Genomic DNA, 17,151 nt, shown 5'->3' with positions numbered 1-17,151 from the left:
AACCTTAATTGTTAGTGATAAAGCCTGGATTTAAAAAGGCAGCACAAGAAAAATGATGTTTTTTTTAATAAAAAAGCAGCAGTGGTTACAGCAATAGGAAAGAAGATCAGAAAAGCCTCTTTTTCTAGAAAGGAAATTGTGATTGTAACTAAATAAGAATCAGGATAATACACATATTTTGCTTAGCAGCCTGCTGTGTAAGACACTGCTTTCGCAACGTGTAATTGTTAACATAAAGACTTGCTTTGACATTGTTTATCTGTGTGTGAGAATACAATATTTAGCAGTATTTCAAGTGCTAACAATTCAATTTAAAGGAAAGAACTAAAATGAAGAATGAAAAATAGTATGAGTGATCAGAGGGACATAGATCAACAAGAAGAAAAGCTTGTATTAAATTCAAAGCACTGGTTATCGAACAGTAATAGGAAATGTATTTGTTGTTGATAACTCTTAAATAACTTAAAGACATATTAAAGAAGAATAGTCTGTAGTAAGCACTATGCCATTCTCATAAAACAGTGGGTATTATGCCCCCTCTACTATTTTTTATTATTTTATAAAATGCTATAAAAGAATTGAACCCTTGGAATTCTAATCATATGCCTACTGCCCTTATAATAGATTACTGTATGATTTTTTAAAACATATGCAATATGTATGCAATTAAATTTATTCTGACTTTTACAGCATTGCGTGACCTTAAAGCAATGCAGACAAAGTACCTTCAGTGCACTTGAAAGCTGCTGTACCTGTCAGTAAATAGTAAGACTGCCTGAGCTTTGAAAAGAAGCAGATACCTAGAGCCTGTAACAACTGCAATACAGTCAGTACAAAAAGCATATATAGAAAACAAAAACACTAGTTTTCACTCTATCCTTCTCATCCCTTTACTTACTCTACTTTTATTATATTCTTTAAATAAGTCAATAGTAGATGTAACACTAATAAATAACAATACTTGCAATGCTTTGGCTCTAAGTTTATCCTACGTAAACAAAGTGTATGCAAACCAATTTCATTTCTTTGGAGATCATGACATTTATAAATTACTCTCCTACAAAATGAGATTAGGGTTGCTAAATGACCCATGTAGGCACATTTTACTCCAAAATGAGATACATAACTCATAACATGATATCAGTACACAGATAACCATACAATGTACAAAAATCCATTTTACCATAATGGGTTTCCGATAATAGTCCTGACTTCTGTCATGTTATTCTTCTGACATTTCTTCAGTCACAGAAACACAGCATGGCAGTATTTCCAGAAACAGGTTTCACAAAATACACAAATGATGCAAAGAAGTCCTGGAAGCATTGCTCCTCTGTTTCAGGCAATGAACATGGCTTCCAGACCCAAGTTATTTCACAGAGAAATATGTACATATATGCTCACTGTAGTGTAAAGGTAAGAAACTAAATTCCTTAAGACACTGTATTCAAAAACATGTATGTTAATAAATCATAAGCATTTGTCTGTATTAGAATAACACTCTTTTACCTAAACAAATCAACAGGCTTTGCTAGGGCCATATTACAATTGTAAAGATCACATGCCTTCTGAGCACATCATCTAGCTCATACTTATCCTTAAGTATGGGGTAAAGAGCTACACTTTTTAGATGGAGATCTAGAAGAATCTACAGAATAAAATTAACAAACTTGGCCTCTGTGATGCCAGCTAGCATCTTTCCTATAACATCCAGTATCACTTCTGGCATTTAAAGTTGAAGATTCAGTATCAAGTACATTGCAATCTGTATAAGCACCATTGTGTTGATGCTATTAATTCACTTTTTTTTTTTTTTTTTTTTTTTTTTATGTGAAGATGCTGTGTGCACTGAATGTCCGAATTTCCTTTCATCTGTGCCTGCAGGTTATATCTCAGTGTTATCAGAATGTACTTTGCTGGGAGGAGACTGTGGTTGAAACATGAATTTCTGCAACATGGTAGCAGAACTTAAAGCATTCTAGACTCTTTTAGTTGATGCGTTAAAGAAATACTTTGTCCTTGCTTAACTGCAGCATACTTATGTTGAGAAATACCTACAAAGTTCAAGACATTGTTAAGAAGGCATCTCATTAGGATACTCTAAATATTGTCTATATATAGACATATGTACCAGTTTTCAGTATGCAATAAATCACATTGTAATTACACTTATCTAAAACAGTATACTTCCCCTGTATTTTGCATTTCTAACTCTGACTTTCTCTCTGTAACTTGCCTTTGTGGAAAAAAAAAGCATACCGGTTCTTTAAAATATGCTTGCTGATTCTATAAGGCAAACAGGCTTGCCTTATGTATCAATGACCTGAAATCAACATTCATAATTTCTCACTCTGATTATGAAGATTGGTAGATAACCTACTCGCTGCAACAGGAAGTCTTTGATGAACAGTCAAGTACTTTCTGGTGAGAAGTAGCTTTGGACAGCTCTATCATCAGAACTACAAAGCACTGTTCTTAAAAACAAGCTTTGGCTTCACTGCACAAATCTTTGCTCACTATCCCTTTTTACAGCACAAGAACTGGTAATGACATGCACAGTTTAAATCCCCTTCAATGTATTCTGTCATACTTTATTCCAACAACAAAAATAGTGATACTGCAAGATATTGAGTGTTATAAAGTACTAAGTGACTTTTACTTCTATGAATGTCAATCCAAGTTCAGTTTCTTACAAAATTGAGATGATGTTTCTGCTGTGAATAAATAACCCATGAATAGGAAAAAAAAAAAAAAAAAAAAAAAAAAAAAAATCTAGTCTGCTGCATTCAGTATATTTCCATGGGAAAATATCAAAGTCTTCTAGAAGATATTGGCAAATTCTGAAAAGACTTTGTCAACAATAAAGCAACATTTACAAATAAGACTTCTGCAGTTCAACATGCAAGCCTCCAGATCCAGTACCTTTCATACAGTTCACAAAGTTGAAATGAAACCCACAGAATTTTTTAACAATCACTTGCAAACATTAGCAGACTTTTATGAGGTTCTGCACTGAGTCTTACTCATATCACTCCCTTCTGATGCTCACTGTATGAACATTTTACTTAAGATGTCAATTAGTTTTCAATTGATCTTCATCCTTTATGATCTCTGCCCATATTCTTAAGCTGTGTTGAAGTAGACATAGACACAAATCTGTTATTATCTACATGTCCCAGTACTTCATGATTTTTGGCCTTTAATCAGTAGAGGTACTGCAGCATCCTATTGCCATTCCTTCTGAACATTCAGAAGGAGTATTCAGCCAATCTTAAGAGGGTGTGCAATCAGATGTTCTCAGATGTATTCAGCCTAGACATTGAAACAATTTAATGTGTTATTTTCAAATGTATCTGAGTCTCCTGTGAGTATATGATCAGTGCCTAGAGTCACGTAATTGTTGTTATCAACAGCAATAATATATAGATGCTGTCCTGGAATATTTTCACTTATAGCTATGCTTTGAATCTAATCTATACAAAGGCTGGTTACCCACACATTCAAGAAAAGCAATTATGCTGAGGAATAAAAACTAAAACAGTATTTATAAAATTTTAAATGTTGAAGGATGCTATTATGTGATAAGAAAGGCTTCATACAAACTTTTTGGCATTCAGGTACATACAAGTGAAATTTTCAGTCAATTAAATTATTCTGAATTACTCAGAAAAATACACAGATCAACTGTTACGAATAACTATTTCATAGACCCTGATACATTTTTGATGCTTTTAAGCAAGTCAAAACAAAACAATTCTTGAAGAATTTAACTGAATTTAGCTACACTTGGAAAAGTGAAAAAGGGAAATTTCACTGGCATATATATAAAGAAGAGAATCCTAAGTGCCACCTGATATCTCAGCATAAAGACAAAATATTATTCCTGAGCCCATAATACTTCCATTTAAATTACCAAAAAAAAAAAAAAAAAAAAAAATTGAATTTTCTTATAACAATAAAATTATAGATCTAGGGCCTGAAACAAAGAATCCTTTGGAATAGGGCCATCTTTATATCCATCTGAAAGCCATGTGAAGGAACAACTTCTAACTTGTTATCTCAAATAAGATACAATTTAAATCAACCAAATGAGGAAATAATAACAAATAAAAGTGCTTGTTGTGTTAAGAAAAATAATAAATCTAAATATCACAGTGCAACCAGTTAGCTTTGGCTAACTTAATGTAACAATTTGAGACTAATTGCCAATATGTGAGTTTTCCAACTGTAGTATAGAATCATGTCCCACTGCTTCCAGTTACTGAGAATGAGATTAAAAAAAGAAGAAATAAAAGAGTTAGGAAGAAATATTAGTCCATTTGCATCTGTTGCCAAAACAGACTGATCAGGTCCCTGACAGCCTGATAACATTTTGAACAACCCTGAGATTTTTCCAACCTATGCTATGATCCAGTTCACCCTCATCGGCACAGTACCAACAGAATGTGCACTCATACCAGACACTTAATATCAGGGAGAGGCTATTTTTTTAGCTTAACATTTTCATTTTACTGCTGATGTGCCCTACCTTTCCAGTGGCCCCACAGCTGAAGCTGTGTGCATGGTGCCTTTGGGGCACTGCTCTTGCTATATGGACGGAGTCCTCCAGCATCTGATGCTTCCTGTAGGATGGAGATGCTAGTTACACCAAGACAGTGCTGGGTAGCTGAAAAGCAATCTGTTTCTGACTACCTAACAGTATCATAAGAAAATTTGGGTTGGAAGTCACCTTAGGAGGTTTCAGTCCGTCTTTCTGCTCAGGCCAAGATCAGCTCTGAGACTACACACAGAACTGCACAGAATTGTAAGGGTTCGAAGATACCTCAAGGGGTCATTGACTCCAACTCCCCTGCTAAAGGAGGTTCCCAATAAAAAGATTAGACCAGGTTACTCCAGTGTTTGACCAGTTTGCTCTAGAAAACCTCCAAGGATGGAGCCTGCACAACCTCCTCCTGCAGCCTGTGAGTATAGGCACACAATGGGTACCTACAGCTGGCAGCTGACATGAACTTCATTACTAGTATACTTATTGTGTGCACTCTGAGTCCTCAAAATGAAATGCATTGGCCTTAACCTTACCACTCTGTGCTGCACCAGTCAGTAATGGAGAAGCACATGCTGTGTGCCTGATGAATCACAATGTATGAATCCCACCTTTCCTTCTGATGTGCTAAGTGGAGCTCTGCTGCGGCACTAAAACTGACTTTTGACAAAAGTATCTTATTAACTGTAACTTTAGGAGAAAGGGAAATCTTGAACTCACATGAACCATGTGTTCATATACTGAGAAAATCAATCACATCTTTGCACCTGTCCTCTAGAGAGTGCTTTAAAAGAAAGCTTCCGTGGATGATTTCATGTGTGCAGCAGTAGCATCACTATTGTTATCATTCTCAGGGCCTGATTATTTTCACTGTTTCTTAGGGAATTAAACCAACAAAAAACAATTGGATTCTTATTCACAAATTGAACCATACAGGCCTTAGCTCCCATAAAAGAAAACAAGACCTTTTGTGAATTTAACTTTGCAATTTAACAGTATTTTCTAAAGAATAAAGCAGAAGAAATACGTGAATATATTTTCACAAAGCAGCTAAAATGCTGGTGTGTTATCAGTTTGTATAAGACAATCTTAAATGTAACAGGTTAAGGCCTTAAAAGAGGACTAACATATAATCTGAAAGTTCTCTTTGCTCATGTCAGATGCACACTGATGTAGTGCCAGTGGCTCTCCTATGGTTTAGACCAGTTATTAAATCAAACCCAATTACTACACTGCCTAATGAGATCCCTGCACTTTAAGAAAGACACAGGCTTTGAAACCCAAAATTAGTGTTTCAGTCTTTTTGATGACTACTTATTCTAATCCTATTCTTTCTGCAGTACTGTCTCAGCTATGGATGGATGCTGCTCTATTTTATGACCATGCACTTATCTACAAAGAAAAGATATCTTTCCCAAATTTACTGATTTACTGGGGGGCGGAAAGGGGGGAAAGGGAACGAATAAGAAAGTAAGGGGGCACCAAAAGTAGAAGTTGGCCATGTAGGCTCCATGCAACTGTAATTATGCCTGGGAGTAAAAATAGGGATCTCAGTTTCTCCCCAAGAAAAGCACTTTTGAAGAAAGCCTTATATAAAAGGTTACCCTTCTTCTAATTACATGAACAAAGAACACTACAGAAAGACCATTTTAACTCCACTCATTTCTGTCAAAACTTCGGGTGTGTATACATGCAGATGGAAATTAAGCAAGGCTCACCCTATTCTTATCAGGTACTAATAGCTAATCTGAAAACTCACCTTTTAATTGCATCCCTTGACACGTCGAACAGCATACAGGTATTGTATTCAGAGCCAGCAGCACGTAATCAGACTGCGTGTAACCACAGAAGTCTATCTTCTGGCATAGAACTCTACATGTGCACATGTGGTGGCATGAATAGTGTAAGAAATGTTTTCTATTGCTTTTCAGATTGGATTTGAAATGACGTTGCATATGTAAATACATGCATGTGTGTGTGTAGGCATATATACACATACAAACCAGTGGCACAAAAAACTAGTGCATATTTATTTGTCTGGAATCTACTTGATTTTCTTTGTTGTAGTGAAACTGCATTTCATTTACATTTTAGCTGGTGAGTTCTGCACTTCCCTAGGGTGTTTTTATGTTCAATACCACTCAGCTGCATATCAGCCACTTAATCTATACAGAACAGCAAATACCAAGTGACACAGCCTAACAGAGCACATCTTCATACCCATTTCAATTATATCAGACTTTCCTTTGGACTGCATGCATTTTCCATTGAATATCAGGCTCAAGGCCCTTGTCCCTATTTTCAAAGCACTGAAAAGTTGAGTATCAGGATATCTAATAATTCATAAGCAGTGAGGATCTGGTAAATAATTTCAACCTTTTGACACAATGGAAATTTCTATAGTAATATTTTCTCATTCTGCAGCATTACAGCCTATACATGCCCATTCACATGTACTCACACAAACAACCCAAAAGCCTGGTACAACAGTTAGTTAAAGATATATTCACCAATCAGATATTGTGTAATTTTTTTACAATATCAGTCTAAGGTTAAGGCATACAGGATTCTATAGCCAAGAGAGCAATCGAGGAGAGCAATGTAGTTCCTGTATCTTCTATCTATCACCTGATTTCCTTTACTTCTCAGACACCAACGATCCACTGTGCAGATCAGGCCTCTGGCACAAACTCAGAGCAGGACTCACACTCTCACAACTGGCTTCACACCCTGACTACTCTGATCCACATGACTTCATGCCATTACAATACGTTAAATACTCTGTTTATTAAAGAAGATTTACCAAGTTACTTTAAACTCACCTTATTTTTATAAAGTGCATTAGAATGCATTTCTCAGTAAACAATAGAATAATTCATCCTTGCTAATTCGCTTTCTTTTTACTTAATACCTAATTCAAAAAATTGGGTCATTTTCAATGGCTTTACCACATGAAACAGTGAGAAATAATAACAGCCAGCAATTAAGTCAAATTTAGTGCTTATTTCTCAACAAGAATTGCCTAAAAACACAACATATTTTCCACAAATGCATCCATCATTCAAAAACCTTTGAGCAAATTTTAATGCATGAACCTCCTCTCCTACAGACTTTAATAATCTGCTCGTTCGCTCTGTAAAAACTGGCCCAGGGAGTGGTGGTGAATGGAGTTAAATCCAACTGGCAAGCAGTCAAAAATGGTGTTTCTCAGGGGTCAGTACTGTGGCCTGTCCTGTTCAATATCTTTATTGATGATCTGGATGAGAGAGTTGAGTGCACCCTCATTAAGTTTGCAGATGACACCAAGTTAGGAGAAAGTGCAGATCTGCCAGATAGGAAGGCTGTATAGAGAGATCTCTACGGGCTGAATAGCTGGGCTAATTGTATGAACTACAGCAAGACGAAGTGCCAGATCCTGCACTTTGTTCACAGCAACCCCATGCAGTGGTAAAGGCTTGGGCCAGATTGACTGGAAGACTATGGGGAAGAAATGGACGTGTGTGTGGGTCAGTGCTCAGCTAAAGATGAGCCAGAAGTATGCCCGGTGGCCAAAAAGTCCAATGGCATTCTGGCTTGTGTCAAAAATAGTGTTACAGCAGGAGCAGGGAAGTGATTGTTCCTCTATACTCAGATCTGGTGAGGTAGCACCTCAAGTACTGAGTTCAGTTTTGGGCCTCACTCTACAAGAAAGATGTTGAAGTGCTGAAGTGTGCCCAAAGGACAGTAAAGCTGAGAAGGGTCTGGAGCATAAGTCTTGTGAGGAGCAGCTAAGGAAACTGGGATTGTTAACCCAGAGAATGCTTAGGGGAGACCTTATCACTCTATAAAACTAACTGAATGGAGAGTATGGAGAGGAGGGTGTTGTCCTCTTCTCCCTTGTAACTATTGATAGGACAAGAGAAAATGGTCTCAGGTTGCACCAGGAGAGGTTCAGGTTGGATATTTTAAAAAATTTCTTCTCAGAAGGAGTGGTAAGGCATTGGAACAGGCTACCCCAGGGAGGTGGTGGAATCACCATCCCTGGAGGTGTTCAAGAATCATGTAGATGTGGTGCTGAGGGACATGGTTTAGTGGGCAAGATGGTGATGGGTTGACAGTTGGACTAGATAATCTTAGTGGTCTTTTCCAACCTTAAAGATTCTATGATTCTAGGATTGCAGCAACACATCATAAACTAGATATTCACAATTCAAAACTTCAGCAAAGTAGGCAGATCTCAAGCCAAATATCTCTTGCTGATCACACAAGCGTAACTCATCTAATTTGCAGTGTATCCATTCATAAGCCTGAACTCCATATTTATTTTTCACGAATATTCTGCAATAATTAATAAAAAAAACTGTTTTGTAACTGCTCCTATGAGTAACTATGTTGTCCCGAGAAAAGTCAAACTACACACAGAGAGAAATCAAATGAAACAGCTTCACTTAGCTCTGTTCCTCCTCTTCAGCACAAATCAAAGGAGCTGAAACATTTTGTATTTGTCATGAAACTAAGATCATTCTGCTCCTCTTGCATTTGTATAAAAGAAGAAAACATCAGATATTCACTCTCTGTAAATGCCAAACACTTAGTATTAATTGTTAGTTGTTTCACAGCAAACACCTAAGTCAGCCATTTGATATTCATCAGCTTTGATATGCTGCCTTCCCACAAAGAGCTTTTTAAAATATGTACCAAGTCCACAGCACAAGACATGGATTTTAGGACCAATTTTTTTTCAACCCATAGTATAATCACAGTGTAACAAAATTACAGCTTGCCATCTCTCTCTTTTTAATTTCAATTATAACTTGTAAAAAAGTCAACATTCCCTTACAATAGGAATCACTCAGGTTGAATACTCATTACATGATCAAAATAGAGAGAAAGGAGTTAGAATAAGCACACTGTATTTATAATGCCTTTTGAATATATCCCAGTTTTAGTTTCCCAGCACAGAGATTTGAGTCTTTAAGTTAAAAATAGTCCTTCAGTCTTTGGTCTTTAAGTTAAAATTAGCACTCGAAAACATTCACACTTAAGGAATTATAGCTCCAGCAACAAATCTCACCATTTCAGTTACAACATGTGACAACATTCTTCTAGCAGTACCCAAAATGCTAGCTTAATGGGATGTTCCCTGTCAGGCAGATGCTCAGAAAGTGCTGCAGCTCCCGGCAAGGGTGAAGGGACTCTGAGCCAGAAGCCAGAGAGAGCATGATGCTGCAGCCTCTACTCAGGCCTTAGGAGAAAATGCAGAGCTGGTGGCAAAAGCACCATGAGGTGTTGAAGACAATCCGCTTTGGATCTATGTGGCACATCTCCAGCCTATGCTGTAGTATGAACTCGATAAGGTGACTGAGCCTGTTCCTTGATCTTTGTTTTTATTATTTCCCTGATGAATTGGCAGTCAGCATGTGTTTTACCAACAGATACAGCTACAGTGATGCAACCTTTTTTCAAATTCTGCTGATTTTTGAAAGCTTCAGCATGAGATGTACACAGTGCAATCACCAGTAAGTCATCATCCTTCATCCTCTAAGCTGTGCAGTTCACAACTATGCAGAATTGGAGCACAATAAACAGACAGGCCAGTTTTGGTTGCATCTTTATGCTTTGCACAAGTATAGGAGGCCTCACACCGTGCACAGCAGTGAAGAAGTCCGCCTAACATTTCTCCAAGTTGTTTACCAGCTAGCTCTCACTCCCACATATTTGCAGACTGCTAAAGATGACAATTTTTCTTCATTCCAGCTTGCTCCTACTTGCAGTCTTCTATGGTTTGAAATTTCCAATCTAACCACAGAAAAAAATGGGAGCTTGTAATGAGACAAATGAGTTGGTGAAGTACTGTTTCCCAACTAACATTTGGCATAGACCAAAGCACCTATTTTTTAATAGCCAATTTTCTAAAGCAACTTATTTTCATGGGTTGTCTTGGACATCAATTAAGCAGGACTCACTACAGATAATAATATTGGCTAAGATTTACTATTGTCTTTAGAAAAACAAAAGCATATGGAATATAAGAAAACAATTAACTATACTGTATCCATCTTCTAAATGCTATAAGCTTCTGTATAAGATTGTTAACATCAATTGACTAATTCCTTACAGAAGTAATTAGGTATTTTGTCAAAAAGCCAAATAAACAAGGCGCTAAATTAGTAAAGTAATAGCTACCTCCTCAGTATTTAAATAACACAGTAATAGATATATGTTCTAAGATGCTTTAATGCTTCCTGATTTTGCTCACTGCAAATATTATAATACTGTATGGAACTAGACATAAAATAACCAACTTCACAAGATCATAACCCACAAGATAAGCCAAACACAGTTACAGTGTTGAGCAGAGCACTTCCAGCTCTTCCCATCCTTGGCCAGAATTTGGAAGGAGTCATCTGTTTTTCATGCAAACTATTTTAGAGACCTTTCCACAGGGACCTTCACTTTTTGCTTTTGATGGGATGCTTCCCCTAGCTCCTTGCTCCACGTGCCTCCCCCTGTGACCCTCCACCTCGGTGGGCAATCTCCTAGCCTTATATCTTCATGAATGCTAGCACCAGGCTGGCTCTGCTTCTGCCCAGTCTCCCATCTTTTGAACAACTGCTGCTTTCCTTTTCTCCACCCAGTGTGACTAATTAATGGACCAGGTGATCAGCTCTCCTAGTCCCTGGATATTTATGTCCTAATATCTCTTACTCTTACCCTCTCTCTGCTCACATTTTCCCTCTTGGGATCTGATTACAAGACTGAGAAACACAGATCCAGGTCACCTGCTACACAACCTCTTTTCCTTCTCCCTCTCCCACTTCAACCCAAGTAAATGAAGAGGGTATGAAAGGGGATAGAGCAGACTTCTCAGTTTGCCCCACAGGTCACAACTTCCAGGGCAGCAGAAACACACACAAGCTGTGCAACAGCTGCCTCAGCTGGAAGCATGCTGCACCTCTGTCCAAAGCCCTCATCCACCCTTCGCTTTGGCAGCTGTCCCACCCTCTGCAGCCAGCACTGAAGCAGAACTGCTGAGCTGTCAGCAACTTCTCACAAGAGGCCAATTTTTACGCCGCATAATTGTAGCAAAAAAAAAAAAAGAATTCATGAGAGTTGGCAACCCATGTTAAATCTGCATGCATATCTGATTAGCTGAGTCTTTAGAATACAGTCTTACAGAATATTGCAAAAGTATTGCATTTAATTTTTTAGAAGTCTGCATTAAATTCTGTCAAGTATAAAGCCTCCTTTCTTCTTTTTTACCCTCCCTCCAAGAGAGTATAATCCAATTTTCCTTTGAAACTCTATCATTTTATTTTGGATTGCTTGGGAGTTATGAACAAAAAGAGAGAAACAGTAATAGGAATGAAAAATGAATTTACTAGTTCATCTTTATTTAAGCAGCCAGAGGATGAAATTAGAGATTTTCCTCCAATTCATTCTCCTTCTTCCATTCATTTCCTCCCAAAGATATCTAGAAGAGAAAGCTACAAAATGGTTATTTACAGTCTAGAGAAGAAAGTCTCAAGGGCAGTCTTGTATACCTCCTACACGGCCTTAGCCTAAGAGTTCAAACTACTGATCTTGGAGTGCAGGAAAGGAGCCAGAATGTTACTGATCTAGGCATTGATGTCGGAGCTGCTCTGGCGTGCCTAGACAGCTGGCATCAGAAAGTCAAAAATACAGTTGCTATCCAGGCTGGACTGTAAAGCCTGGAGAGCGCCACCAAGTTTGCCAAACAGACTAGGACTAATTGTATAAGATGGAAACCAAGTGTTGAAGAAAGGTTTAGGGAAAGATGTTTCTGGACCTCAAGAAGAGGTTGTTCATGAGATGCTACTGTTTCACCTTTGCTTCTGAAGTCTCAGATGATGAATGCTGCATTTCATGATGTGACAAGGGCTGCCAAGCATCCATTTTTCTGGCAGCTTCGTCATATAATCTCAGCTTGCAGCCTGCCCTCCTGCACCCAGCAGAAGTTGCTCATCGTGACATATGAGACTATTTCAACACATCCCATCTCATACAGTCAAACTAAGAACAGCCACCTTCTTCCCAAGAAAAAGGGCCCAGTCTTAAATCCTGCCTCTTTTTTCTTCAGGTTACTGCATGCAAAAATCCCCTTCAAACCTTCCTCCCATCTCAGAACTGCCTCAAATCTTCCTTCCCATGAAAACAGCAGGAAGCCTACTGGAGTCGTCTTCCCACTTACTAGGTCTTCACAACAACCAGAAGCTTCCAGCAGGACAGAGCCTCCTACCTCCATCTTACCTTCCCCAGCACCCCCACCCCATCTTCCTCAGCAACTTCCTAACTCCCATGGCCCTGTAAGTATATATATATATATATATATATACACACATATATATAAGTAGACTCTTCACCTACTGTCAAGATAACAGTTACATGCAAAAAACAATCAAATACATAAATTGGCATGACCATTGATATTACATGTCACTCAAATAAAACCTGAACATCTGCAATAAGCACGAAACTAAATATGTATGTCTGTGTGCATGAGCCCAAAATAAAATCTTCCTTTATTTTCCCTTGCGGCTCCAAAGGTATACATCTTTTATTCCATAAATATGCATTGTGCAAACTGCTACTGATAAACTAAGAATATTTTTTTAAACTATAGTCCCACTTGACTTAAATTATCTTTAAAATATTTCAAGCAGCATTTTTAATGCTGCATTTTTTGCCATGTAACTATGTGAGTACTGAAGCTACTTTCTCAAAACAACATTTAACAATTTTTTAAGCCTCCTTTCAAGACTTCCATACAATATTCTAGGTCTAGCAAGTTGTATAATACTTGCTTAGAAAAACAACTCTGCAAAACTCAGGCTGCTACAGAAAATACATAAAGGAAAAATGTGTAGTGTCTACACTGGTTTTGCTTCAATACTTTGGTACGTAGGTGCCTACATACACTTGAACAACATAAGCCTTCCATAAACACTTCCTATTAGGTGCTTAGAAAGTCCAATGTATTGAATCATTCCATTTTGGTGATGAAACACTGTTTTTCATTTTTTCATTATCTCTTATAACTTTAAATAATGTGTTCTTGCAACTTCATAAAAATAGAGCATACAGGTACACCACAAATGATATGCTTAGTGCCTAAGTCATGTTGACACATAAGGGAAAAAGAAGGAAACGCGCTAATTACAATCTAGTAGCAAATAAAGCTATAAATCCTGCATACTTTCATCAGTTCATATAGCTGTCAACTTGAATAACAACTACAACCATTTCTCTATCAAAGTCACAGAATCACAGAATCACAGAATCAATCACCAAGGTTGAAAAGAACCTTCAAGATCATCCAGTCCAACCATCCACCTATCACCAATAGTACTCACTAAATCATGTCCCTCAACACAAAATCCAACGGTTCCTTGAACACCTAGACTTTCTCCTTGGAGGAAGTCTATGCAGTTAACTAGGTGATAGTCCTCAACTTTGAAAGGTGTTCAGCCGTTGAAATCTCAGAAGAACTGGCACTTTCATGGCATACTTCTCTGCATGGAAGAGATACCTCTTCTCCCCAGTCAGGCTCACATCAACAGCAAGATGCACCAGTGTCATGTTTGTTTTTTTTTCAAGCTGACATCAGTTCGTATTTATCAGGGTTTTTAAGCCGCAGATGAGTACCTGTTTCAGATGGATCTAGATTGCTTTGCATGGAGCCACTTGGCCATCCCCACATCACACTTCTCAGCACAGCAGGTGGTCTGAGTATGGTACAAGTATGCACATACAGCTCAGTTTCTAATCACACCTGAACTAATAAGCCCTCCTGAGACTTATTAGTGTCAGCTTGAGCTGTCTGGAAATATGTCTTACCCATACATAAAAAAATATTTCCGTCATTGCTCTGAAAAGGTCTACTGCATCAATGAAACAGAACAGACGGCTGAAAAAGCACCACAGAAAACCTCAGAGTGTGTATTTATAACAGACGTATGAAATTTAGCAGCTTCAGTCTCTGAAATGCTGGTTGTGCTGAGAACACTTCAGCCCAAGGTTTTCATCAGTGGGCAGGGATGGCTGTCTCCAGTTGCTTTGCTGCCTGGGAGGTGCCCCCTCCTGTGCTCCTGCAGTGCTCAGGCAGTGAAGATGAAAAACAAATAGCAACAGGCAATCATGTAATTAAAGCCCAAATCTATCATAATTAATGCATATAATGGAGATCAGTTAAGTACAAATTTAAGAGTTACACCAAGAGGAGGTTGCTTTATACCAGGGAACCTTATTCTTTCCTCTTACAACTAACTGCCTACAAACTAGAAGATTTAATCTTACTGCTATAGTTAAAGAAATATAGCTGTCTAAAGTCAGTTAAACTTAACATGAATGGCTGGATTTGGCAGCTCCTTTTACTGTATTTTAAATCAGTTTTTTGTTTTTAATAATGTATTGACAAATATTGTCAAGCAGCAATGAAAACAAGTTGAAAACAAGCATTACAACTACATGCAGCAGGTTTAGCTGCCTCACATCCACAGCAGCAATTTACTTTCTTTGAGATATCTGGATGCCAGCTCATGAGGGCTAGTGAGCAAGTAACAGTTTTATGATTAATGAAAAATAAGGTTTTGTTCTTAGGAAGAGTATTATAGAAAAATATTAAGTCATTAGACTTTTGTATTCCTCATTTTGCTATCTCTAGATAGAGGTTAGTAAGTCTGCCATAGCCCATAGAAATTTTGAAATTATAATTAACATTTGCAGAATAATACATGATCGTAGGTGGATGCAATCACTTTAACACAATTCATTTTTATTGTCTCTCTCTTCTACAGTGAATCTGAGAAGGTCTATATGTTGCAAACTGGAATTTCTGTCTACTGTAAGGAACACTGAAAAATAAGAGCTCTTTGATATGCCCTGTTCCTTCAGAACTCCATGGAATGAATGGAGTTACATGGACCTGATATTGGGGGGGGAGGGAAGGGTATAACTACTACCAGTAGAGTTTTAGAATTGTAAAACTAATTATTATTTGCACTACTTTCCCTGAGAAGAAAATCAAAAAATAAAAATAAAAATGCTTATCAGAATCAATAAAAACAGCCAACAAGATTTACCCTTCTCCTTAAAACCACTACAGATATAAAATATGCTAGAGCAGTTTTAATTAATTCTATTCATACTGAATAAAAAGTAATGCCCTTGTTTCAGATATTGCATTATACAGCAGTCCTGGGAAGAGAGTGCTGTTGTGACAGCAACAAATCTCCACAGCATCACTGATGTGAAAGCAACTCGTTCAGTTTTCATCAGCTGAGACGTTGCTCTATGGTGAAATTTTGGCTAATTCCTCTCCTGAGGCTGCTGGCATCTTGCTGTAGATCCAATTGCTTAAACATAGAATTGTCAACATTGCCTCCACATCATACGGAGAAATGCTTGTGGCTCCTGGCTGATTTTCTTTCACTTCACAGAGGGAAGGTTAAGGCCAGAGGAACTGGGGCATAGCTTCTTTTCTTTGCTTCCTCTCTGTCATCTGAGCCCCTTGGGGTCAGTATTAAGCATCATTTCTAAATTGAACCAGAAAACTAGAAACTCAGTCTGATGCAAGGATATTTATTTACATCATATGCCTGTGCACAAACTTTGTGCCACAGCCGTGGTTAAGGATCTGATTTTAAAAAGCAAACACCAGAAATATCAGAAAATCAAATGATCTCATTTCTGCAGCAAACAGGAGGTGGTTCTCTTTTTCCCCAGTTTGTTGACTGTCAAAGTCACTCTCACTCAAGCACAAACAACTAGAAATACACTCCGGTCTTGATGTCTGCATTTCATGGGTAGCGTTAGAGTCATCCAGATACCAACCACATCCTGCCCTGAACAGATGCTCAGAAAGCAGTGGAACAGGTAATATTGCTTTTCCTCTTGTAAATACTGAGTGTTAGCAACCATATGTGAGTCACAACTCTAATTCTGAGATGAAGGATTCTCTAAGCCCTCGTCATTCAGCTACCTGCTCACACCCACAAACAGTAGCCATTAGAAGTCAGCATTTGTCAAATATTTGAAGTAACATCCTGTAACTTGTTATTCTTAATTTCCACAATATATGACAGTAGCATACACTGACTGATCAGAGAAAATGTGGAAAAACAGAGATTTTAATTACAGCTTAAGCAGAACTACCCCTTACTGCAAAGGGACAAATGTTAAAGGAATGAGAAGCTCAAGTTCTGCCAAACAAAAGTGGTTTGAAAAGATACTATGAGCAGCTGAGGCAAACTTTGTCAATTTGAATTGCTAGCTGTGCTGACTTTGTGGTTGTGTCCCACACATCTCTGGGAAGCAGGAAGTTGGGAGCCTGTTCAACCACAGAATCACACTACCATAGTGGTTGGAAGGGACCACTGGAGATCATCAAGTCCTACACAGTGCTAAAGCAGTTCCCTAGAGTAGGTGCAGAGAAGAGTATCCAAACAGGTTTTGAATATCTTCAGAGAAGCAGACTTCACAAGCTCTCTGGGCAATTTGTTCCAATGTCACCCTTGTATTAAAGAAGTTTTTCCTTGTGTGCTTATGAAACTTCCTGTGCCCCTTGTTCTACGACTAGACAATAACTTGACTCCCTCCATTTAGATGTC

General features: G+C 38.0%; 1 protein-coding gene across 4 annotated transcripts in view; it reads right to left on the bottom strand.

The window, feature by feature from the left end:
- The window catches only part of FGF14 (fibroblast growth factor 14), a 382,652-nt gene that overhangs the window by 346,261 nt on the left and 19,240 nt on the right, over positions 1-17,151 (bottom strand). The gene's annotated exons all lie outside the window — the stretch shown is intronic.

Source organism: Phasianus colchicus, chromosome 1 (assembly GCF_987193195.1).
Source record: "Phasianus colchicus chromosome 1, bPhaCol1.hap1.1, whole genome shotgun sequence".
In the NCBI taxonomy this organism is placed as follows: Eukaryota; Metazoa; Chordata; class Aves; order Galliformes; family Phasianidae; genus Phasianus; species Phasianus colchicus.
This window is presented reverse-complemented; position numbering and strand designations above follow the sequence as displayed.